We start from the raw sequence: 24,904 nt of genomic DNA, 5'->3' as shown, positions 1-24,904 counted from the left end.
CTCACGATTGCCTACATCATAATTTCTCTCGGCTGGAGAGAATTTGCGGGAGAAGTAAGCGCATGGATGAATCTTTAGATCCAGTGGACCCTTCTGAGACAGGACTGCTCCAGCACCCACATCAGAGGCGTCGACTTCGATTAAAAAGGGAAGCCTGGGGTCTGGGTGGTGCAGAATTGGAGCTGAGCAAAACGCTTTCTTTAATTTTATGAAAGAATCCATCGCCCGTTGAGACCATTGTCCTGGGTCAGCCCCTTTCCGAGTCAAGTCCACTATGGGTGCCACGATGTCCGAAAAGGAGCGGATAAATTTGCGATAGTAGTTAGAAAAACCAAGAAATCGCTGAATGGCCTTGAGCGTGGTTGGGCGAGCCCAGGATTGAATGGCCTGAACCTTCGATGGATCCATGGAGAAACCTTGAGGGGAAATAATATACCCTAAAAAAGTCACTTGTGACACTTCGAATTCACATTTTTCCAACTTGGCATATAGATGATTCTCCCGTAGCTTCTGCAACACCAGGCGGACGTGCTGCCGATGCTCAGGAAGAGATTTGGAAAAAATGAGAATGTCGTCCAAGTAAACTACGGCAAAACCCCCTAAAAACGGTCGAAGGACTTCGTTGATAAAGTCTTGGAAGACTGCCGGGGCGTTAGCTAGACCAAAAGGCATCACAAGATACTCAAAATGCCCCGAATGGGTATTAAACGCGGTCTTCCATTCATCACCACTTTTAATTCTGATTAAGTTGTAGGCCCCCCTGAGGTCTATTTTGGAAAAAATCACTGCCTCCCGAATCTGGTCAAATAATACGGAGATGAGGGGTAATGGGTAGGAATTTTTTACCGTAATTTTGTTAAGGGCTCTGTAATCAATACAGGGCCGTAAAGACCCATCTTTCTTCTCAACAAAGAAAAACCCCGCCCCCACCGGTGATTTAGAGGGCCGAATGAACCCCTTTTCAAGGCTTTCTTTAATGTAGAGGTCCACGGCTTGGGACTCAGGTGCGGATAACGCATATAAACGACCCTTAGGAAGTCTGGCATTAGGCACTAAATCAATGGCACAATCAAAGGGGCGATGAGGAGGCAAGGTGTTGGCTTTTTTTTTAGAAAAAACATCTGAAAAATCACGGTACTGAGGAGGGAGAGCTTGAAAATCGGGGTGCATCACACGGAGAGGGAGAGTGAGACAAACATCCGAACAGGACCCTCCCCACCGAGTGATCTCACCAGTTTCCCAATTAAATTCAGGGTTGTGTTTTTTCAACCAGGGCAGCCCCAGGACTATAGGAGTGAGAGGACAGTGAAAAATAAGAAAGGTGATATCTTCGGAGTGAAGGGCCCCCACCGACAGCCGAAGGGAGGGAGTCCTAAAAGATATACCGCCTTTAGACAGTGGACAGCCATCCAACCCACAAACAGAAACGGGATTTTCCAGGGGTATGGGCATAAGGCCCAATTGTTGCACCAGGCCTTCATCTATAAAGTTACCGGCCGCCCCACAATCCACAAAGGCAGATCCGTTCCAAGAACGGTCGGTAACAGAGACTGATACCTGAATTAATACAGAATCTGAGGGAGAAAAGCTCGACAGGCCCAAGTGAACCCCCCAAGTATCACTTAGGCCCTGTCTTTTCCCGCCTTCAGCGGACAAGCAACAGCAAGATGACCGGGACCCCCACAATACAAACAGAGGCCCTTGAGACGTCGGCGGTTTTTTTCGGATGAAGATAGTCGAGTGGCCCCCAACTGCATAGGCTCGTCTCCGGGTACCTCGGTAGACTTGTCTACAGATGAGGAAGGCAACACTCCAGACCGTCTTTCTCTCTGCCGCTCCCGAAATCTCCTATCCACTTTAATGGCTAACTGCATGATCCCATCAATGTCTTTGGGAGTGGGGTACTGTACTAATGCATCCTTAAGGGATTCGGATAACCCAATCCGAAACTGACTACGAAGCGCTGGGTCGTTCCAGCCAGAATCAATAGCCCAACGTCTGAACTTAGTACAGTATGCCTCAGCTGTGTCCTGCCCCTGACGCAGGGCCCTAAGATTAGACTCGGCCGAGGCCGCCCGGTCCGGGTCATCATATAATAACCCCATTGCTGAGAAGAATGCATCCACAGAAGAGAGAGCCTCAGCACCATCTGGAAGGCCGAAGGCCCAAGACTGAGGATCTCCCTGCAGGAGTGAAATAACCATTCCAACCCGTTGAGCCTCAGAACCAGAAGATCCTGGGCGCAATTTGAAATAAAGCCTACATGACTGTTTAAAATTAAAAAACAAAGACCGGTCACCTGAAAAACGGTCAGGGAGATTTAACCTGGGCTCCAGACTCCCACCGGAGGAGGAGCTAGACTGAGACCGTTGCTCGTGTGAGTTTACCCGTAGGGTGAGCTCTTGCAATTTCTGCGTCAGTGTGTGCATCTGTCCTGCAAGAGAGTGGGCAGCAGCCTGCTGTGACGGATCCATGATTGGGTTTCCCCACGACTACCGAACCTCTGAGCTGTAGGGGCAACAACAGTCTCAGAGTATGGTCTGGCCGGTTATAATGTTATGATATCCGGGAGTCCTCGCCAACCCTAACTCCGTTGTCATCGAATGGGATTGATGGCTGCGTGCTAGTGCTAGGCTTCGCCTATAATAGCCGCGTTCGACAGAGCCCGTTAGTCAGGCTCCGCCCCCGATGCCACCAGGTCTTGAGAGTTGACAACGCTGCCACCAATGTCAAAGATGAACAAGGGGATGACTAACTAACCCAAGAAGGCGAGGTCACCCTTGCTCTATAGCAAACTGGGTAAACGTAACAATACGTAGAGATGTAACACAAACCTATACCAAACAGGTGTAACAATACACAGAGGTGTTTCATAAGAATCAAGATACAAGTAAGGGGCAGTCTGGGGATAAACCCCACTTATCTGTGCTCCGAGGAGACAACGGCAGCGGGAACCAGGGTACGGACAGCTAGGACAACGCACGGACACCAGGAGGACAAGAGGCAGAACGGAGGACACGGCTGGGAATGAACGACAGGACACAGGACGACTGGACACAGGAACCAGGAGCAGTGAGTAAGCGGGAACCAGGAACACTTGAGACCCTGAGGTGCAAAAGCTATAACCGGCGTCTGTCCTGGGCAGACGCCGGCTCTTTATTCAAAATCCCCGCTGACGCTGACGTGCGCCGCACTGCCGGGCGCATGACCTCAACGCGCCGGCACGCCGACGGAGACGCTCGGGGACGTTGCCCGGCAACGCCCCGATGCCTGCTGACGATGCCGTGGGGACGGAGGCCAGGGGCGTTGCTGTGCGACGCCGCTAACGTCTCCCCCGGCACTCGTCTACACTGTCTGTCCCGGCCGGTCCGGGACAGAAGTGTAACAGTTACAGGGAGATGCGGTTAGCATCACGGCTGCCAAGGTGCTGCCGTCAGGACCGTGGCCAGGACTCCACAAAGATTGGGATGCTGACGATGGAATACAGACAGTTAGTCAGCAGAGTTAGGTTCAGACTGCAGGGGGCGAGGGTTAAGGTTATGTTGCTGGAAGGGAGGTAGGGATGGGAGGGGGCAGGGGGAGGGTTTAGGTTATGCTGCTGGAAGGGAGGGAGGGATGGGAGGGGGGCAGGGGGAGGGTTTAGGTTATGCTGCTGGAAGGGAGGGAGGGATGGGAGCGGGGCAGGGGGAGGGTTAAGGCTATGTTGCTGGCAGGGGGAGGGTCAAGGCTATGTTGCTGGAAGGGAGGGAGGGATGGGGTCAGGGGGAGGGTTTAGGTTATGATGCTGGAAGGGAGGGAGGGGTGGCAGGGTTAAGATTATGATGCTGGAAGGGAGGGAGGGATGGGTGGCAGGGGGAGGGTCAAGGTTATGATGCTGGAAAGGAGTTAGGGATGGGAGGGATGGCAGGGTTAGGGTTATGCTGCTGGAAGGGAGGGATGGGAGGGGACAGGGGGAGGGTTAAGGTTATGCTGCTGGAAGGGAGGGAGGGATGGGAGGGGGAAGGGACAAGGTTATGATGCTGGGAGGGGGCAGTGGGAGGGTTAAGGTTATGATGCTGGGAGGGAGGGGGGGCAGGGGGAGGGTTAGGGTTATGCTGCATGAAGGGATGGAGAGATGGGAGGGGGGGCAGGGGGAGGGTCAAGGTTATGATGCTGGAAGAGAGGGATGGGAGGGGTGGCAGGATTAGGGTTATGCTGCTGGAAGGGAGGGATGGGAGGGGGGAGGGGGCAGGGGGAGGGTTAAGGTTATGCTGCTGGAAGGGAGGGAGGGGTGGCAGGGTTAAGGTTATGATGCTGGAAGGGAGGGAGGGATAGGATGGGAGGGGGCAGGGAGAGGGTTAAGGTTATGCTGCTGGAAGGGAGGGATGGGCGGGGGGCAGGGGGAGGGTTAAGGTTATGCTGCTGGGAGGGAGGGATGGGAGGGTGGGAGGGGGCAGGGGGAGGGTTAAGGTTATGCTGCTGGAAGGGAGGGAGGGATGGGAGGGGGCAGGGGGAGGGTTTAGGGTTTGCTGCTGGGAGGGAGGGATGGGAGGGGGGCAGGGGGAGGGTAGAGGTTATGATGCTGGAAGGGAGGGGGGCAGGGGGAGGGTTAAGGCTATGCTGCTGGAAGGGAGGGAGAGATGGGAGGGGGGCAGGGGGAGGGTCAAGGCTATGATGCTGGAAGGGAGGGAGGGATGGGAGGGGGGCAGGGGGAGGGTCAAGGTTATGCTGCTGGGAGGGAGGGGGGCAGGGGGAGGGTCAAGGCTATGCTGCTGGAAGGGAGGGAGAGATGGGAGGGGGGCAGGGGGAGGGTCAAGGTTATGATGCTGGAAGGGAGGGGGCAGGGGGAGGGTAGTGTACTAACCTGACCCCTGTCAAGATTCCCTCCATCAGGATGGCGTTAGTCATCCGTATGTATCCTGTTACAGGCTGTGTTTGAACAACGGCAGTTAGGTGCTTGTTGGCTGGTACTTTATCTGGGTGTGGATCATTAGGTTGAACACAGGGTGGTCGACATGCATTAGGTAGACCACTGAAGGTCAACAGGCCCAAGATCCACACACACAAGGCTGACATGGCTTTAGGTCAAAAGGGTAATTAGGTCGACACAATCATTAGGTTGACCTTGGGAAGTTTGACAGTCAAAAGGTCGACATGGGGGTTTTCACTTTTCTAGTCCCGAATGTCTACACAGTCAACATGGACACCATATGGGTGCACCGCGTCCCCACGCATCGCTCGCTGCGCTCGGCACACTATTTTATTCTCCCACCACACCCTAGTGGATGGTAGGGCATGAAACACCGCCTGTCGGCACATGTCGGCTCAGAAAAAAGTGAGAAACCTATGCGGTCTTTTTGACTGTCGACCTTCCCAATGTCGACCTAATTCGGGTGTCGAACTAACGACCCTGTTTACATAAAGCCATGTCGACCTTTTTCAGTATGTCTACTTAAGCCCTATCGACCTTCAGTGGTTGACCTAATGCATGTCGACCTTCCTGCGGTTGACCTCAGTGGTGCATGCAGGGGGGGGGTTTCTGCCACTGCCACAGCCCATGATTAAGCCCCACCCCTGGGAATTAGCCCTGCCCCCTTTTCAAACACCCGTGAATAGCGGGTGGTGAAGAAAATAGAAAACCTGCTAACAGAACACACAGCTGTATGTATGTATTCAGGGGCGGGTTAAGGTGTGTGGGGGCCCTGGACAAAAAGGTCTGTGGACCCCCCTCCGCCCGACGTAGGCATCATTCCCCCCTCCCCGCGCGCCAGACGGAGGCGTCACCTCCACCCCACACCCCCTCACTGGACGGAGGTATCACACCCCCACCCCCACCCCCTTCCCTGTACCTGGGCAGCGTGAGGGTGGGTGACAGGCAGTCAGGTAGCGAGATCTGGCAGTGCAGGGTGGGTAGCGCTGGAGGGCAGGGGCCACGCAACCTCCTCCTCCTTCAGCTGCGCATAAGTCATTGCTGTGGCCGGATGCACGAAACCTTTACCGCAGCAGCCGGACCCAGCTCTTCAAAATACAGGCAGCTCCCCGATACAGACACCCTCCAGCTTCAAACCGCCAGAGGAGCTTGGAAACTTAGACGGCTTCAGGCGTCTATACTGCAAGGTGAAAAAAGCACAAATTCGCCATAAAACAGGGTGAATTTTTCTCATTGAATATGGCCCCTAGGCTTATTTTTCTGGGGGGGGGGGGGGGGGGGAGCGCCCGCTTCGCCCCCCACTGTATCCGTCCCTGGTCCCTGCGGCATATGTGAAGTGTGCGGCGGAGTGCCTGTAGCAAATGGGAACTAGTAACTAATTCCCATCTCCTGCATGGACCCCGCCGCTCACTTCACATATACGCCGCAGGGACCCCCTGCCCGCCAGCGCTACCCACCCTGCGCTGCCAGACCCCGCTGCCTGCCACCGCAACTAAATGATGCCATATTGGGGTTTATTCAGAGCTGAATACTGTTTTGTGAATTTGTAACCAGATTGATTATCGAGCGACTGTACATGCATACCGATTTTAGCGATTTTTTTATTAGCACGTTCGATTGACAGGAAGTCGCCATTTATCGGTGGCTTTGTGGGTGGTAATCGGACATTTTGTGGGAGTGTCCAGAAAAACGCAGACGTGCCCAGGTGTTTTCAGGGAGGGTCTGCGACATCAGCTCCGGCTATATAATGGTAATAAATGGAATCCAACTTTGCGCTGATATACTGTAAAAGGTGCTCACAATGCAGATACTCATTTTAAATATACTTGTTTTACATTTTCCAGTCTTTGTAAATGGTTTTCTGGCTATTGCAGTGATGAGACCACATGGTTGGGGGGGGGGGGGGGGGGTTGGACACCTGGTGAGATCGCAGCGTATTAGGAGCTTCCATCCGTCAGGCTGATATATAACTAGCAAAGGAACCAGCAGCTGCGGGTCTGGCTATTCTATTCCTAAAGGTCCAACAACGATGAACCCAGCCCATTGCTGATGACGACTGAACACTGAATTGTCTGGAACGTTGTGATTTCTGTTACTGTTCGGGAACAGGAGGTGCGACTGTCCAACCTCCCTCTGCGAGTTACAGATCACCAGCTGATAGCTACTTATCCACGTCCAGGTCCACCGGGACCTCTGCACAATAGGCAATGGTGTATGGTCAATGAGGACCTCTTACATCACTTGTCTGGGTTGTAGGTTTCGTTGCCAGGTTTAAATTAACATTTTGTATTTTTGAGTCAATAAAAAATTAAAGTCTTTATACCCATTCCCACAATTCCAGCAAATACAGGTCATGTCAGGAAAACTGGAACTGATTCTAAGTTCTATACTCTCTCTATATATGTTGCATCTGCCCCACCTGCAGTGCACATGGTTTTGCCCATTTTGAGAACAAATTTGTACTGCGATCGGATGTGAATAAGGGCCAATGTTTCCTTTCTTTTTTCAAGGTGCCAGGACAAGTGGCATAGCTCCGCCCCCCCAACATCCATGAAGTCCAGCCTATGGTCCAGTCAGTCAAAGAGAATGGTTGACCATCGATAACTAATGTGATGGTTGTCCATCACATAGTGTGTAACTATCGATGGCTGGCTGCAGAATCGCCATCGACGGCAACCGTCTCTAGATATGCTAAGCCTTGAAAAGTGATAAAGTGGAGTGATAGCACACCACCAGAGCCGAATTTCTCATTAGGCACGTGAGGCACCGGCCTAGGGGCGGCACATGTTTGGGGGCGGCACTTGGATGCCTGTGATAGTACTGTCAGCCCAAAATGTACCAATAACTGCAAAATATCCACTGTACTGTACTATATTCCATCTTAAATAGAGTGTAAATGGATAGGACATGCAGATACTGCCCCTATAAACTGTCCTACTTAGTAAACATTATTGTTGTGCCTAGGGGCGCCCTCCTCCCTAAATCCGCCCCTGCACACCACCAATCGTCTCCTAACTGCCGCATTACAAGTTGATTTTGAAAAATGACAGTTACTGAATGAACTGATTGGTTGGTCATTTATCACTCTCTGTTTTATCACTTTTCAAAGATTAGTACATCTCGCCCAGAGAGAGAGAGAGAGACAGAGACAGAGAAACAGACCCCTAGAGGTCACTCCATATACAGTATTGTGTTCTTATATACAAATCATGTCCATATGTTGATGGAAGAGTTAAACTGGATTTACACTCAAGTAGAACCACATTAGACCATGCTGCGGAGGGAGCACATACAGGGATAGGTATGTATTACAATGTAACAAATTTCTTATTGCTATTCAGAAATATTTATGGAGCTGGGGAGGGCGCGGGTGCGCGGCAGATGTCGGCTGTATGCTCACCACTGGATACGCCGATTCCCTGCTGTAGGACTGCTATGTAAACAGACGAGATCCTAGGAAACACAGCGATACATCTGGGGTCCTCATGTCCCTACGCCGCCAAATGAAAACATTACATTAGAAAGAGCAATAATACCAATTCTGGAAGAAAAGTTAAGAAAAAAATGTTATAATTTTTTTTTTATTCCCATTTATATTTTCTGGGAAATATCAAGAAACATCAAAGCCCTGAAGATTATGAGGGTTTGGGCAAGCGATGCGGGACATCACGGGGCATGTGCCGTCTGGTCCAGATCTGAACCCAACCCAAACAAAGTTCCGTTAGTGAGGATTAATATCTGACAGTTGCAGGAGGAAGATTCAGCCAAAATGACGGATGCGATTCGTTTTCTAATTTTCTGCCTATTTTAATTAAGAGACATTTCTGGGCGCTGCCATACAGTATTTCCTACTCAGTTTAGGGATAATCATGAGACGTAACTTGTAGATGCGCCATTCAAACAGCGCCCCCCAGTGGTGACATTAGGGCAGAAAATGGCAGATGGATTGAAACAATCTCCCAGAATGAAAGTCACCTTTGTTTTTTTTAGGATGCAGTTCAGATGCCAGCGGTCTAAATACCGATGCCGGCATCCAGACCAATGGCCAGAAGACCAGCGCCAGAGGGGGATTTTGGCGACGGAATCTTGATTGTACGTATAACAGGCTGATTAGAGCTAGGCACTTAGAAGGGAGTTGGGTTAGACTGTTGGGTAGAAGGATTAGGGTTAGAGATGGGTCGTTCGCGAGCGAACCGGATCTTTTGATCGGATCCCATTCAAGAACGAGTGAGTCGCCGATCCCAAAAAGGTGATCCATTTCAGTTTCGTTTTTTACTGACATGGCCAGTGTGATCAGCTATGTTGGTCCGATGGGCACACAAGCTGATCACTGTGTAAAAAAAAATGAAAAAAAAAATTCATACTCACCTACCCAGGGTCCGGAGATCGCTGCTACGCTGTGTGCTGCTCGTCTCTGGAACTTTCTGCCACTCTGTAACCCCCGGTGCAGTAAAGTGACGCCGCAAAGTGGCAGGACTGCAGTAGCCAATCCCTGGGGCAAAGGGAGGGGGGTCATCCCAAAGGGGAGGAGGGTGCCGGTGGCGGCTGTAGCCTATGGGATTTTTTTTTGCGCATTCTTAGCTGAGAAACTGTGGTAAATTTACCCCATAGTCTTCGCTCACATCTTGGTCTGAAGTCTGGGACCCAGTCTCATATCGTGGGCAAGCAAAATCCCTCAGTGGAAAACCAAACGTCTGGCCTCCGGTCATTATTTGTTCTGGAGGGGAGATAATCACACAGTGCAACATAACAAGTAAAACAAAGTGCTTAAAATTCCCAAGTGAGTGAGATAAACTGTTTATTTCTGTTTTATTTCTGATTTGACAATTTTTATTGCACAATAATACCCTACTAATAGCCTGTGCAGCTGCCAGAGAGAATTTTTTATAGTGAAGAGTTTAAACCGCAGAGCGAGCTGGAATCCGGCCTAATGAAACTGGCTCTCGTTTAACCCTTCACAACAAGGTGACGCGTAGTAGTGCCGTTGACTGGGCTGCAGATTTATCTGACAGAAGATCTAAAGTTTGAGGGGGGATGCAGTCAATTTACCTACAATCAAAATCCCGACGGTCAAAATACCGACAATCATTGACCGACGGTCAAAATACAGAAAAGGTCAAAATACCGACAAGGTTAAAATACCGACACGGTCAAAATACTGACACGGTCAAAATACAGACATGCGAGGGGACGCGGTACTACGTTTGATCGCACCGACATGTGCCGACAGGTGGAATTTCATGCCCAACCATCCACTAGGGCGTGGAGGGAGAATAAAATAGTGTGCTGAGCGCAGCGAGCCCTGAGGGGGGACGCGGTACACTCATAAGGGTTTTATGTCCACCTATGTCAACATACAGACCAACAAAATATGAATAACTTGTGGATGCTTTTGGACCTGTGTACATTTTAAATGTCGGTATTTTGACCTTGTCGGTATTTTGACCGTGTCGGTATTTTAAATGTCTGTATTTTGACCTTGTCGGTATTTTGACCGTTGGGATTCTGACCGTCAGTATTTCATACCGAGTCCGTTTAAGGTGGAAATCGCAAAGACACATGACACTTCCTGGAGCTGGAGGCTCCGCCCCCTCATCCCCACCCCTCTGCACTGCCCTATTACAATGCAGTATAAGGTGTCCGAATAGTTACTAGCCCCCCCCCCCTCCTCCATCAATCCTCAGTCTGTGGTCCACCAGAAATCGGAAATGCCCTCCCGGCTCCAAGGTTAAGCACTGTCGCCTCCCCTTGGTATCACTGGGCCCTGAACGGATGCTTTGTTGCCTAGTGGTAAATGTGCTACTGCATTTGCTGCTGCTTTCATCTGCAACAGTTGGAACAATGGGGCAGCTTTTTTTAGCAGATGGGCAAAACCATGTGCACGGCAGGTGGGGCAGATGTAACATGTATAGAGAGAGAGTTAGATTTGGGGGAGTTATTTTGTTTCTGTGCAGAGTAAATACTGGCTGCTTTAGTCTTACACTGCATTAAAAACAATTAAAAATTACATATTACTTTCCCCTTTTCTCTCTCTCCCCAACTGCCCAAATTTCCTCTTAAACAGCCTGCATACTCCCAAAATATTCACTGTTTGATGTTTTGGATTATCTCTTATATGTTATGACAGTAAAAGTATAATAATTTAAGAAAGTGCCCCCCAAAAAAGAGTTATCTTTTCTTTACCCCAAATGTATGGTTATCCATAACTCTGAGGAGCACCACCAACTAGTATATGGTTTTGTATTTATATCTTTAATGGCATAAAAGTTGGTACTAAACTATGGTAGCAATCTAAGAGTCAGTGCAAGCCAAAACCCCCTGTTCCTGGTAACTGTGAAATAAACTGCAGGTGACTCACATTATTTTTCATTCATTTGTAAATTGATCTGAGTTGTATAAATTGACGTTATGGGAGAAAGCAGCTGGAATTGCTCTTCAGATCTTGTCCCATAATTGCTCTCTTACCCGGACAGTGTAATTGCTGCACTCACTAAGTGGCTCCTGTAATGGCACAAGTGCAGCAGCCCTGCTGAATGAGCTCCTTGTAATGCTGCACATCGCCCTGACAGCTCAGATCCTGTACTACAGTGGTACTGGGACGCCCCAGTGACGTGATGCTATATGACCCAGTGTGAGTGCTGGTATAGGTCATTTCACAACACACCTGGGTGAGGTCACCTACATCTGCTGGGTGAGAGACCTGGTCACATACCTCTGCTGGATGAGAGCCATAGGTTACCTACATCTGCTGTGTGAGAGACATGGGTCACCTACCTCTGCTGGGTGAGAAACATGAGTCACCTACCTCTGCTGGGTGAGACATGGGTTACCTCTGCTGTGTGAGAGACATGGGTCACCTACCTCTGCTGTGTTAGAGACATGGGTCACCTACCTCTGCTGTGTGAGACATGGGTCACCTACCTCTGCTGTGTGAGAGACATGGGTCACCTATCTCTGCTGTGTTAGAGACATGGGTCACCTACCTCTGCTGGGTGAGAAACATGAGTCACCTACCTCTGCTGTGTGAGACATGGGTTACCTCTGCTGTGTGAGAGACATGGGTCACCTACCTCTGCTGTGTTAGAGACATGGGTCACCTACCTCTGCTGTGTGAGACATGGGTCACCTACATCTGCTGTGTGAGACATGGGTCACCTACCTCTGCTGGATGAGAGCCATAGGTTACCTACATCTGCTGTGTGAGAGACATGGGTCACCTACCTCTGCTGGGTGAGAAACATGAGTCACCAACCTCTGCTGTGTGAGAGACATGGGTCACCTACCTCTGCTGTGTGAGAGACCTGGTCACCTACCTCTGCTGTGTGAGAGACATGGGTCACCTACCTCTGCTGTGTGAGAGACATGGGTCACCTACCTCTGCTGTGTGAGAGACATGGGTCACCTACCTCTGCTGTGTGAGAGACATGGGTCACCTACCTCTGCTGAGTGAGACATGGGTCACCTACCTCTGCTGTGTGAGAGACATGGGTCACCTACCTCTGCTGTGTTAGAGACATGGGTCACCTACCTCTGCTGTGTGAGACATGGGTCACCTACCTCTGCTGTGTGAGAGACATGGGTCACCTACCTCTTCTGTGTTAGAGACATGGGTCACCTACCTCTGCTGTGTGAGACATGGGTCACCTACATCTGCTGGGTGAGAGACCTGGTCACATACCTCTGCTGGATGAGAGCCATAGGTTACCTACCTCTGCTGTGTGAGAGATATGGGCCACCTACCTCTGCTGTGTGAGAGACATGGGTCACCTACCTCTTCTGTGTTAGAGACATGGGTCACCAACTTCTGCTGAGTGAGACATGGGTCACCTACCTCTGCTGAGTGAGACATGGGTCACCTACCTCTGCTGTGTGAGAGACATGGGTCACCTACCTCTGCTGTGTTAGAGACATGGGTCACCTACCTCTGCTGTGTGAGACATGGGTCACCTACCTCTGCTGTGTGAGACATGGGTCACCTACCTCTGCTGTGTGAGAGACATGGGTCACCTACCTCTGCTGTGTGAGAGACATGGAAAACCTACCCCTGCTGTGTGTGAGACATGGGTCACCTATCTCTGCTGTGTGAGAGACATGGGTCACCAACCTCTGCTGGGTGAGAGCCATAGGTTACCTTCCTCTACTGGGTGAGAGCCATAGGTTACCTACCTCTTATGGGGGAGAGACATGGGTTGGTTGGTTTCTTTATCTATCCATTCACGTTTCCTAAATCCAGCATGTAACACAGGAGTTTATAGAGACGTCATCCCAACTCATCTCACTGTCACGTTATAAACCATAAACTAGAAATCTGTTGAGATTTGTGTGTTTTAAATTTATCTATTTGTAGCAACCACCTAACAGAGGAAAGTCCAGAACGTCTAATGTGGAATAAGCAGGAAGACGATAGGTCATGTTCTAGCTTAGCCGCGCTGTCATGAAATGAATTCTCCCATGTCACTTATGCCCCTTTCAGACCGCACTTTTAAAACGGTAAATTGCCGTTTTTTTACCGTTTTAAAACGGTAATGTGTGCGGTCTGAAAGGTCCAGTCCCACTTAACCGGTTAGAAAATGCCGTTTTTTCTAACCGGTTAAAATGCAGGGTCCTACCCGTTTCTGAACCGGTATTTTAGCGCAAAAATCGGCTCAGAAACGGTATTTAGGACCCAGCCAATGAGCTGGGTCCTAAATTCAGCACAGTGAATACTTAATGAGCGCTCATTAAGTATTCACAGCACTGGAGCCCCCCCCGCGCGCGTGTCGACACCCCCCGCGCGCGTGTCGACGCCCCCCGCGCGTGTCGACGGCCCCCCGCGTGTCGACCCCCCGCGCGTGTCGGCGCCCCCCCCGTGTCGACTTACCCCGTGCCGGTATCTCCGTTGTGGTTCCCGGCTCTGCAGCTCAGTATGCTCGGAAAGCACTTATGAAAAAAGTGTCTTTCAGAAAATGGCTGCCCCCCATACGGAAGACAGTTTTTTTAAACAGGGTTTCCTATGGGGCAGCCATTTTCTGGAAGACACTTTTTTCATAAGTGCTTTCCGAGCATACTGAGCTGCAGTCCACAACGGAGGTACCGGCACGGGGTAAGTCGACACGGGGGGGGCGCCGACACGCGGGGTGGGGGGGCGTCGACACGCGCGGGGGGCGTCGACATGCGCGGGGGGCGTCGACATGCGCGGGGGGGCGTCGACATGCTCTCGGTCGACACGCGAGGGGGGGGGGGGGAGCTGCACGGAGGGGAGGGCTGAAGGCTGCACTGGCTTTGACCCTGTATTTGGAAAGTTTCCAAAAACGGGTCTGCCAGTGTCAAAAAATCGGCACTTAAACGGTAATATACCGTTTAAGTGCTGCGGTGTGAAAGGGGTTTTATCTGGCAGACCCGTTTTTGGAAACGTTTCCAAATACAGGGTCAAAGCCAGTTATGCGGTCTGAAAGCAGCATTACTTGGCATTACAAAGCAGAACGTTCATCTTTCTGATCTCTATGTTAGTACAGTATATATAGTCTGGATATGTGCAATAGTTCTGCTGGTGCCAGAGTCTAAAATGTCTCTGTGATATAATCCAGGATCCAATCTATAAACTGTAACCATCTCAGAGATCTGCTTTTAGGAGGTGATTCAGGTTGGCTCGAAAAGAAACAGGCCGCCAGTCGCCCACCAAGTCTTCCTCCAGGTGCTCATATATAAATGTCAGCCTAGGCTGACTTTTATTTGCAAACAAGTGGAATAAATGGGTACTTGTTTCCTAGCATGGCCACAATCGCGGGCATCGTGTACCTTTAAGTTAATGTACACGATGGCCGCGATGGACCCGATTTCTGTTGAAATCAGGTCCATTTTGCCGGCAAAGGCAAAATTGCGGGCATCGCGTCGGTCGCGTGCATTAACATGGCCCCCGACGCGACCAACGCGATGCCCGCGATTTTGCCATACGCTTCAATGTTAAAATATTTTTAACATTGAAATCGGAAGCATCGCGTCGGTCTTGTGCCATTATAATAGCACAAAATGAGATGGACTTGATTAAGTCCATCTCACATAGGAAACAATGTGAAATGGGCCATTATGACCCATTTCACATTGTATATGGCCCCGTCATGGGTTACGCAACCCCATTGTCAGCGTCACCCCACGTTTGACACCAACCCGAAGCGTGGCGAGCGCAGCGAGCCCCGCGAGGGGACGCGTATACCTGTGAAGTTATACACGTCCCCGCACGTGACTCGCTGCGCTCGGCACGATTCGGGCTCGGTGTGCTCGCCACACTTTATATTCTCAACTCCACGCCGACGTGGATAGTAGGGGTATGAAAAGGTCGGAGGACGCGCACCGCCGCCCCTCGCGGGCTCGCTGTGCTCGCCACGCTTCGGGTTGGCGTCAATCGTGGGGTGGTGTTCAGGGGGTTAAATTGGGGGTCTGGGGAATACTTTACATTGAATTCAATGTAAAATAGGGTCCCAGGGACCCTATTCACATTTGATTCAATGTAAAAATCGGGTCGATCGCGTCGGTCACATCGCATGCGATTTGGTCGCATGCGATGCGACCGACGCGATTTTTCCGACACGATCACCCCGATGCAAATCGGTGTGGCCGTGCTAGGAAACAAGTACCAAACAAACATTCGATGGACGCCGACCACGATATTCCCTCCGTACACGAGCGAATGGATGTGTATGTGCTTGGGAAAGGGGGGCGTGAGCTTGCTCGGTAAGCACCGAATGTACGATGCTTACCAAGCCAAAGTGAATCACATCCTTAGTTTGATAATTTCTTCAGAATGTTTGTCTTTCTCCTTTCTCAGCCGGGAAAGCACATACTCATCATATATACTGCAGATCATTGCATGTTTGGAAACCAACAATACTGGCAAAATAAATATAGATCTCAACCCAATAAGTCTAACATATGATGTACATATAAGTGATATACAGTACAGTATAAGCAGGGCTTAAAGTGGTCCCAGAGAGGTGGTGGAACTCCTTTCCCCTGCCACCAATTAGGTGGAGCCCCGGGGACTGCCAGGGTTTTTGGCACCCAATGCAAACTACTAAATATGTGCCATACCTCTGATACTTTATAAAGGGAAAGTGATCTCAAAATAGTACTCCCAATTCAAATTATTCAACACAGTAGCACAATCATACTCACATTACACCACATGTAGTGACCCTGATTCATGTTACAGCACAAAGTAGTGCCCCTTATTCACGTTATGACACATAAATGTCTCTTTTACATGAATGCACACAGTAGGATCCCTTGCACATAGGGGGAAATTTACCAATATGGATTCGTAAAAAATAGGTGTATTCGTAGGCAGAAATACACCTATTTTTTACACATTTGTATTTTCGGGATTTACAATCCCGAAAATACAACATTTCGTATTCCTAATGATGGGACATTCGTATTTGTATTTACAAATACGAATGTCTACACCATCGATAGGATACGACAGGAATCACCATTCAAAAGAATGGTGGCTCCTGATGTACTAAGCAGCCGTATTGATAATACGGCTGCTAATTGGTGTAAAACAGCCACGCAAATACGACAGGAAAATACACCTTGATTGTCCTGTCGTATTTGGCTTTAGCCTGCACGGATCAGTCAGATCCGTGCAGGCTTTAGTGGAAACAAAATAGAAAATTAAATAAATAAATAAAAAAACGGCGTGGGGTCCCCCCCACAGCCGTAGCCAGCACCAGGCTGAAAGAGCTGGGGCCGGTAATTAAAAATCAGGGAACCCGACAAATAGGGGTTCCCCGATTTTTAACAACCAGCCCCAGGCTCCAGGTCCGGGGCTGGTTCCCGAAATACCTATTAACAATTTTTTTTACTGTGGAACTAAATGCCCCGCAGGCTGGGACTTGTGGTTATCCAAGTCCCAGCTTGCAGGGGTGACTTGCTGGGACTCATAGTTCCACAGTTTAAAACAATAGTTTATTCATATTTTTTTTTAACACCAAGATCAGCTCGATGCCCACTGCCCAGGGGCATCGAGGACAGCACTAGGCTTCAGCCTGGTCAGGTAAGTCCTGGAGGGGGGGACCCCTTTATTGGGGGGTCCCCACTCCCCCAGGGCCCCTGGCCAGGTTGACTGGTCGGTAGGGTTAATGCTTTGGCCGGGGGGACTTGTATAAAAAGTCTCCCCCCAGCTGTGGCATTACCCTGCTGGCTGGTTTGGCCTGGGGCTGGTTCTTAAAATACGGGGGACCCCTAGTCATTTTGTCCCCCGTATTTTGGGAACCAGCCCTGGAGCCTGGGGCTGGTTGTTAAAAATCGGGGAACCCCTATTTGTTGGGTTCCCTGATTTTTAATTACCGGCCCGGCTCTTTCAGCCTGGTGCTGGTTACACGCTGTTTTTTTTATTTATTTATTTAATTTTCTATTTTTTTTACACCTTGCAGCCTGCACGGATCTGACTGATCTGTGCAGACTGCCTCTACTAATTCGTATTAGCGGCCGTATATACGGCCAGCTAATACGAATGGTTACACCATCGGAGGGTTACAAAGCAGTCGTATCTGACTGCTTTGTACATTCCCCTCCGGAACACGACTTTGCATACGACTGAAACAGTCGTATGCAGTCGTAGGGGAAATACTAATACGAAAAACTAGGTTTTTCATATTAGTAAATTTCCCCCATAATGTCTACAGTAGTATTGCTTATACACATAATGCCCACAGCAGTAGTACCGCTTGCAAACAATTTCCACAATAAGTGCCCATTTCATATATCTGACATATGATGCATGTGTCACTTTCCGTCCATCAGCTACCTCTCCTCTCATCTTCACCTCAGCAGTAGTGTCAGCATGACATCACATATGCCGTGCCAGAAAAGGAAGCCATTGGGACTGGCTTTTCTGTTGGAATTACTGTCCAGGACTGTGGTGGAGGTGGAACTCAGTTCCCCCTACCATTACAGTTGGTGAAACTCAGTTCCACCGAGTTCCCCCTCATTTTTAAGCATGGATGGGTGCAAGAGGAGCAGTGGGCCATAGATAGATAGATAGATAGATAGATAGATAGATAGATAGATAGATAGATAGATAGATAGATAGATAGATAGATAGATAGATGGATAGATGGATAGATGGATAGATGGATAGATGGATAGATAGATAGATAGATAGATAGATAGATAGATAGATAGATAGATACCTGATAAAAGAACAAACACATTCTGAAACATTGGACTTTCCCGGTGTAATGTAGTGGTGCATAAACAGTGGTATACTGAGGCACGGAAGGCACAGGTGAATGGGGAGTTGGCGTATACCCTGACGAGGGCGCAGAGTCTAATCGACAGGTGGTGTTCACCAGGAAGACCCCACCGGACTACGGACTCTTAGCTGCAACTATCGGGCAGGTTGCGGACCCTCGCCAGGGTTCCACTATTCAACCTGAGGTCTGGTAACAATACTTGGACTGACTACCACTGGCAATGGGTATCGGCTATGTTCTGTTGACACTGGGTTATCCGGCTGTGTGCCGATAGCACTGGATATCGGGCTGTGTATCGATGACAACAAACTACAGTAACTGGGTACAGATGGCAACAGGTTATCGACCTGGTGACAGATATCAGGCTGTTCTGCTGTATCCTGGACTGAATACGGAGACTATCATTCAGATGGTAGTGAAGGTGGAGAACCGGAAAAGCAGGAAAGTAACCAGGAGCAACAGCAGCAGAATCCTAGTAGCAGTATAGGAAGCAGCCTGGAGCCTTAGGAGAAGTCTCTGGAACAAGCACAGGAAGTAACAAGTTGTTCAAGGTGCTGGAGGGTTCTGGAAGGCCTGCTTATAACCCGCTTGATGCTTGATGATTAGCTGCTGGCTGAAGCAGCAATTTGGAGAGAACCAGGAAGTGCGTGCACCTGGATTTACCTGTGTCACATGATCGCACCTGGGCTTACTGGAGGTTCTGGATAGGTGAGCGGAGATCACCTGATCGGAGGTGTTATGGCGGCGCCCATGTCCAGAATAGTTTGGGGAGATGTAGATCTCGGTGTATTACCCCTGAAGAAGTCCCTAAGGGACGAAACGCGTAGGGTTTCTCAGACCAATATACATCTGAGATCAGATCAGGAACCAATACACCCATGTGAAATTACTTACCGAAAAATTGTTGTATTCTGTATTTTATTTTGTATATTTTATATGTAAATCTTTTTATTGTTTGGAATAAACATATTCGTTTTTTAAGAGAAGTCTGTTGTTGGTGAAACACATTTAAGCGCACCTCTATATCTTTATATATATATATATATATATATATATATATATATATATATATATATACTGTATATATACACACAGCCATGTCATGCACATATGCATTATAACCCCCTCCCCCAGGCAGCCACTACTGCAGGTACCAGACACCTCATCAAAGAGCAGCTTACTGTGTAGGGGGGATACTGCTCAGCCTGATGAGATGCCACTGCTGCCGGCAAGGAGGCACCGCTATTGGTTCTGTGGGCAGCCTCCACAGCGCCGATGTTGTTGGACACTGCTGACTGTAATGAGAGGCGGGGGCGGTTGGGGTGGTGAGGGAAGGCTGGACGGGCGGCTGTTGTCTGACGCGGGAGTGCTGTTACAGAGCTGCGGGTCTTCCCTCCTGCCTTCCGGAAACCGCGGTAGCCACGGAAACACTTTTTTTAATGATGGTGAGAGAAAAGAGGCTGCCACTCATGGTACCTGCGGCGCAGCTACATTTAAATGATAAATAAGGAGCGCCCTCTAGTGGCCAGCGCTCTAGGAAGCTGCCCAAAGCTGCCTAATGGTAGCTCCGGCCCTGGGTCAAGCACATATACAGAACCCCCACCTCTACATTGCCAGCAGCTCTGCCACTGGATTGGTTGCTTTACTGGGAAACTAATTAGCACTTGTTTGTCATTTGCACAATGGGCTGGTGTGTGTTCTCCTACAGAAACTTTTCGGCAGCTCATTCTTAGCCCTTCCACTACCCTGCAAGATGCAACGGTATTATATTCTTTCTGTATTGTTTCTGTCATACGCTGCTTTACATTTCCTATTTATAGACAATGCGTAGCCATTTTCATGTAAAAAGCTAATTCTAGGGAGATTTAACGTAAAAAAAAAAGAAGTGCGGCCCATTTAACACTTTCTTATACATTTTTTCTGGGTATAGTCTCCCTATTATGTGCTCAATGAATTCTGAAAAAGGAAAGTTAATTATGCAAAGCAAAAAATGTTCCAATGCTGCCCCCTAGTGGCATTCATATAAACTGCTGTAGGATGTGAAAGTTATGAAGGGCAATGCACCCTCTATTGTAAATGAGGCTATGAAAAGTGAATAAAACGTTTTCTTGCAGCAAACCTGCAAGCTGAGTGCATTTATAGAGATAATAATAATAATAATAATAATAATAATAATAATCACTATAATAATATCAACTTGTTTTTATCTGACCTTCCTCTGATTCCAAAAAGCCTCCTGTGCTGATGCTGTGTGGTATAGTGGGCTGACTGCCGGTACTCCGACAGGGGGGCAAGAGCATTGAAGCTCCTTGCTACATGTTCTATTCTCCCTCTATGGAGGTCTTGGACACCTACAAGGGTGAACAGCTCCTATAAATTGGGATCCCGACTGTTGGGCATTTAACAGTAGGGATTTCAGTGTCGTAAACTGGCTGTCAGAATCCCGACTGTCGGGAGGTCATCCAGCACCAAAAGAATGTACAGGAAGAATACCATCTTTCCCCCTCAACCCTACCCCTTCCTCCTTGCAGTTTAACCCTAACCATCCCCAATAGTGTCTAGCTGTAATCTTTGTACCACTCAGCCTAAACCGAACCTGTCCCGCTCTGCATAATAATAGGGAGATGGAGAACTGGGGAGAAAGGAAGAATGGAAAGATGCAGAGATGGGACGATTGTGGAAGATGGAGAAATGAGGCATGGAAATATGGACAGATTAAGAGATGAAGAGATTGAGGAAGATGGAAGATGAAGAAAATGATGAAGATTGAGGGAGATAGAGAGGTTGGGAGAGAGAAGAAGAGATGGAAAGTTTTAAAATGGACACTGGATTTAGAGATGGAGGGGGAGAATGGCAAGATGAGAGATGGGTGGTGGGGAATTGGAGAGACGTGGAGAAAGAGATTACAGGAGATGGAGAGTTGGGTGGTGGGGAATTGGAGAAATGTGGAGATAGAGATACAGGGAGATGTAGAGATAGGAGGTGGGTAAACAGAGTGACGTGGAGATATAGATGTAGGGAGATGAAGAGATGGGTGGTGGTGAAATGGAGAAATGTGGAGAGATACAAAGAGATGGAGATATGGGAAAAGGGAAAATGGAGAGACGTGGAGACAGAGATACGGGAGGATGAAACGTGGAGAAATGGAAAGACGTGGAGATAGAGATACAGGTAGATGGAGAGTTGGGTGGTGGGGAAATGGAGTGACGTGGAGATATAGATATGGGGAGGTGGAAAGATGCAAGGTGGGGAAATGGCGAGATGCGGAGAGAGAGATACAGAGATGGATATAATAGAGGTGGGGAAATGGAGAGACATGGAGATAGAGATACGGGGAGATGGAGAGATGGGAGATGGGGAAACAGAGAGACGTGGAGCATGAGATACAGGTGATGGAGAGATGGGAAGTGGGGAAATGGAGAGATATGGAGATAGAGATACAGGGAGTTGTAGAGATGGAAAAATGAAGAGACATGGAGATAGATATACGGGGAGTTGTAGAGATGGAGAAATGGAGAGACATGGAGATAGAGATACGGGGAGTTGTAGAGATGGAGAAATGGAGAGACATGGAGATAGAGATACGGTGAGTTGTAGAGATACGGGGAGATGTAGGGATGGAGGTGGGGAAATAGAGAGATGTGGAGATAGAGATACGGGCCCAGATTCTCTAAGCTTCAAAAGTGATAAAATGAAGAGTGATAAACAACCAGCCAATCAGCTCCTGTCTGACATTTTTCAAACACAGTCTGTGACATGGCAGGTAGGAGCTGATTGGCTGGCTGTTTATCACTCTCCATTTTATCACTTTTGAAGCTTAGAAAATCTGGCCCACGGGGAGAGGTAGAGACCCATCTGGGGAAATGGTGGGGAAATGGAAAGATGTGGAGATAAAGATATGTGGAAAAGGAGAGATGAAAAAATGGGGAGGTGGAGATATGTAAAGATGGGGGAATCTGGAGATGGAGAGATGTAAGGAGGAAGAATAGACGGTGATAGAGTGAGATACGTCTCAGGAATAGATCCGACCAGTTTGTGATACTACTATCTGCCACCTGATATACTGCACATTGCTGTAATCTTCTCATACAAGTATAAATGTTCATTAAAATATCCAAAATTAGAGAGAAGATAGGTAACTCTTGGAAATATATTACCATTATTATTATTATTATTATTATTATTATAGGAATATTGATATTTACAATTCATGTGTTTTACTTTACCTTTAAAGGACTTCTCCCACTAAGTATTTCTCACCACTATAAGTGGGGGCTCCAGGGGCCGGCGTTAGGTGCTGCAGTAAAAGTCCAGATGTGGGACTCACATGTGGGATTCATATGCTGTGTATAATCCCGGATTCAGGCACAGGAAGAGTTAATAGAGAGAAAATTAGGGAAATCTGCAAGGGGCACTTCCTCTAAAAGGAAACCATTTGCAGCAATAAAGTGGAGAGAGAGGGCCTTGAATTAATGACCACAATGTTACCTTGGTTGACACCAGATGGAGGAGCGGGATTGGTGTTCCTGGGAGTAAAACATGTTGCCATAATGCAGTCTGCATACGTTTGGCCTGTGTCAGGAGACGATGCCGACGTGTGCGGTTATGAGTGGGTTCTAAAAGATTGGAGTCCTATTGCAGATGGGATGTTGCCTATACAACCAATCAGATTCTATCTACTAGAAGGTTCTAAAAAAAAATAAGAAGTAGAATTTGATTGGTTAACATTAGGAACCTCCCATCTTCAATAGAAATCCCATCTCAGTAAATTTGCCCCAGTACGCATCACAGCCGCACACAAAGCAATTGATTAGCGGCGGATGTGGTCGCATTAAAGATTAATTTACGACATAACTGACGGTCAGCCTGCATTTATAGGAGGTAACAGGGGAGGGCTTGTCAAATGTGGGCGTGTGTTACAAGCATTTTCTGGGCGTGTCCCAACCAGCGGCTGCAACTTTGTTCGTAGTTGTACCGTCTTCAGCTTCCTACTTTTGACAGGGCCACTCAAAAGATCGATGGTTCATCTTTGTACATACGTAGTGGATTAGAAGCGCAGCCAGTGGCCATCTCTGAACAAATCCCCATGGTTGCGATAATAACATGTTTTTTTCAGATCCGCTACGGTCTGAAGTAGAAATAACTTACCACATAAAGGGGGTAATTCAGTACAGCTCGCTAAACAGCAGTCATTCACTGCTTAGCGAGCATCATAACGCTGCCTACCGTCCGGCCGAACCCTTGCCCTCCAACCGCCGAATACCCTCGGTACCATGCGAGGGGATTATGTCAGTCTGAACTGACTTTTATTTACGAGCGCTAGGGCGAAGACGGGGAAGAAGGCTGATGTCCGGTGACTTCATTTGCCCACCGCTGGCAGGCATTAGCCTGCCCACATTCCCAAGGGGATGCCCAGCATTTTTATGAGGACACCCATAAAATGCTGGGCATTCCCCTGGTCCGGGGAGCGATCCTGAAAAGGCGAGCGATCCTGAATAGGCCCCAAAGTTATGAGTACACAGAATGGAAAGGATGAGCAATATTTTTAAACAGGACTGGACTAGCCCCCTTCCCTCAATGTGCATGCACAAAAGGGGGCATGGTCTTACAGAGGGGAGTGTAGCCTTATGGAAAGTCCCCAGCTGACATCACAATAAGGGCGTGGTCATCTGGGAAGTCCCCACGATTATGTCACACCAGGAGATGTTGGGCTGCCTCCGGAAACTTTCCCTGCACTGCCAGTTCTTTTTCAGTGGAGGGATCCGGGGAGGCTGAAGGATATTTGCCCACTGCAACACCGGTCACTGTGGAAGATTCCATGTGAGGGTGATACCCGGGTGCGGTCCACACCTCCCTCGAGAGTCTCCGGACAGAAAGAGTCAACCCGCAGAAATCTAGTAGACATGTTTAAAGCATCTGAGCCGGTTCGGAATGTGATCAGAGCAGACCACATTAACTCTCTGGGAAGTAAGAATATTGAGTTCATCCACCCTGATCCCTGTTTTATAACTGCTGAGCTAGGAGCTTAAATTCAAAGTTTGCATTCACAATTGGCAGTTAAAAGACAATAAACGTAACTATAAAATGTGGCTTGACTCTTGCCCATAAGTAATAGCCAGCAAGTTTTAGGCGATACGGCCCAAAGATTTAAAGCAATAATAATTTAAAAGCAGCCTAGATTTGTATTTTCTGTTATTGTTCCTATAAATCTTCAGGCTACAGTACATGACTGGCATTGCCTTGGTTCTTGCAACCCGCAGGCTGTTGTACTGTATATGGACCTTTGGGCCTGATTAAACCCAATGGTTAAAGTAGGAATCTGATGGTTTGTGTTCTACATAGGTGCAAAGTTCTAGGCTGTAGAATTCAGCACAGATAGGCTGGTATTCTCATGCCCCTCCCACAACTGCATGAGGCTCTTGCCTGGACCAATGGGCAATCATGTGGTGGGCGGGGCATGCTAAAATTGCATGTAACTAGAGATCGCCACTGGAAAGGGCAATCAAATTGTTGCGGCATTGGCGCCATTGCAGCATGCTTTTGCAGTGGTAATCATCATGGTGGACATGCAGAGTGGATAGCTTTAGTTTGCTAATGCACAGAGGAAATCATCAATGGATATGTATGAGGCAGGAGTGATGTCAGCAGCCGTCGAAAAGAAGCCTGCTATGTCGGCAAGCAATGCAATCCATGCATCGAATAGCAAAAGCATCTCCACCGGAATGGAAGCATCTATGTTTGCAGACCATCGGTCGCAGCG

Source organism: Crinia signifera, chromosome 3, assembly GCF_055691185.1.
Source record: "Crinia signifera chromosome 3, ASM5569118v1, whole genome shotgun sequence".
Lineage (NCBI taxonomy): Eukaryota > Metazoa > Chordata > Amphibia > Anura > Myobatrachidae > Crinia > Crinia signifera.
The sequence above is the reverse complement of the archived record's forward strand: the minus strand, read 5'-3'. Positions refer to the sequence as shown.